The following is a 2500-nucleotide window of genomic DNA, read 5'->3' on the forward strand; positions in this document are numbered from 1 at the left end:
TGTCTCTCTCTTCGAGTGTTTATGGCAGTCAGGCTTGTCTTCATTAAAATACATTTTTCTTCTTTTCGAAAAATGTCTCTCTCTTCAAAATGGTACAATGGGAAACAAAAATCATCAATGTTCCTAAAATAAATCTCGCGAATATCTTAATTGGGCGCACCGGCAGGAGAAGAATAATGTATTACTACTATTGTTATAATCAATATTGTTATGAATGTTATTATTATCATCATCATCATCATCGTTGTCATCATTATAATCATTATTGTTGTTATTATTATTATTATCATTATTATTATTATTATTATTTTGTTATTATTGTTATTATTATTATTATTAGTGTAATATATATATTTTTGTTATTATTAGTGTAGTAGTTTCAGACGAATCAGTTTGTTGAGTTTATTTGGGAAGTCTAATTGGAGGGTTTTGATTGAGAGGATTAGGATAGCAGAGGGAGTAATTAGTGAGAAACGGTGTGGGTTTAGGACAGGTAGGGGTTGCGTAGATCAGATTTTTGTGGTAAGACAGATATGTGAGAAAGCTTTAGGACGAAGTAAGGATTTTTTGGGGGGCCTTTATACACTTAGAAAAAGCTTATGGCAGGGTAGACAGGAAGGCACTGCGAGAAGTATTACAGATATATGGGATAAGAGGAAAACTGTTAAGAGTAGTCAAGAGTTTTTGCGAGAGTAGTAGAGCCTGTGTTAGGATTAGAAATGGAGAGAGTGGGTGGTTAGAGGTGAAGCTGAGACTATGCCGGAGATGTGTTATGTCGCCTTGGCTGTTCAATTTATACATGGATGCGGTGGTGCGAGAGGTAAGTGCAAGGATAATGGGTTGGGGATTGGAGATGGTTAAAGAAAATGGAGCAAAATTGGAGATACGCCAATTGTTGTTTGCTGACGACACTGCGCTTGTAGCAAGGTCAGAGGAAGGATTAAGGAAGTTAGTGACAGTTTGGGAAGGTGTGCGAAAGAAGGAAGTTGAAGATAGATGTGGGTAAAAGTATGGTAATGAGATATACAAGGGGAGAGGATAGAAGCAGATTGGAAGTGAGTATTAAGGGAGAGAGACTGGAGGAAGTAGATAATTTTAGATACTTGGGTACGAATGTGGCGGGAAAGGGAGGAGTGGAAGTGGAGGTAGAATGTAGATTGAGAGAAGCAAGTAAATGCCTTGGAGGATTTAAAAGTGTAATGAGAAATCGACATTTGGGAATGAACGCTAAGAGGAGATTGTATGAAGGAGTGATTGTGACAACAGCACTGTACGGGGCGGAAACATGGAACATAAGAGAGGAAGAGTTTGAATATATTTGAGATGAAATACCTGAGAAGTATGATAGAGGTTACTAGGCTGGATAGAGTGAGAAACGAGAATGTAAGGAGGAGAGCGTGGAAATTGTGTTGGGAGATAGGGTTGATGAAAGAGTATGGGGATGGTTTGGACAAATGGAAAGAAGGAGTGAAGAAAGATTAGTCAAACAAGTGTGGAAGGGAGAGGTGGAGGGAGTGAACGTGAGGGGGAGACCAAGGATGAGATGGATGGATGGGGTAAAAAGGTCAGTGGGAAAGAGGGAGGTGTCTTTTGAGGAAAGAAGGGAGAAGACAGAAGATAGGGGTGAGTGGATAATGGTTGTGTATGGATGATGCTGTGATGGATGGAAGGGAGTAGATGGGAGATTGGGGGGTGAGAAGTATGTGTGAATGATATCTTGATGTAGCCCGAAGGGATTTCTCCCCGTCTTCTCTTTTTCTGTATGGGGGGGGGACGGAAAGGGTGGGGGGATCGCCCATTAAATAAAGCGGCCTTGCTGTGGACGTGCTGTGTTTTACTGCATTGCTTCTGACCCAGGGCAGTGGCGAGACGCAGGGATGATCCGTCATCCAATAGGAGCCAAGAAAAATGGGAGGGAGGTATGGTAAATGGGAGTGGAGTATATGGGGATGAAATGGGTGGGAGTGGTTTTATATCTTTGACATTGGCTACCTCCCTTGTAAGGGAGAAAAAGCCCTTGGTATGTGTATATATATATATATATATATATATATATATATATATATATATATATATAAATATATATATATATGTATGCATTATTATCATTATTATTATTTCTAGTAGTGGTAGTAACATAATTATCATCATTGTTACCATTATTATTATTATTACTATACACCTTTTTTATATTTTCATTCATAAATCTATAAATTTATTATAATTTTTTATATTCATTTTTTTTTTTCTTCTTTTTTTTTAATGCGTGTCAAGGGGCGGAACATGATGCAGCGAAAGGGGGAGAGAACTTCGCTGAGTTGACTGGATCCTGGCATCTCTCTCTTGAGACCAACGAGGGAATCAATAATCTAAGACAGATGGCGCACTCTAGCGAAACGATCTTCAGTTTCCTTATTGAATATTGAAGTTGTTGCTGCTGCCGCTGTTGTTGTTGGTGGTGGTGTTTTTGTTGCTGCTATTGTTGTTGGAGTTGTTTTTG

General features: G+C 38.9%; 1 protein-coding gene across 3 annotated transcripts in view; it reads left to right on the forward strand.

The window, feature by feature from the left end:
• The window catches only part of LOC143024736 (uncharacterized), a 604673-nt gene that overhangs the window by 250937 nt on the left and 351236 nt on the right, over positions 1–2500 (forward strand). The gene's annotated exons all lie outside the window — the stretch shown is intronic.

The sequence above is a fragment of the Oratosquilla oratoria genome, chromosome 4 (assembly GCF_046742065.1).
Source record: "Oratosquilla oratoria isolate Oo_2021 chromosome 4, ASM4674206v1, whole genome shotgun sequence".
Lineage (NCBI taxonomy): Eukaryota > Metazoa > Arthropoda > Malacostraca > Stomatopoda > Squillidae > Oratosquilla > Oratosquilla oratoria.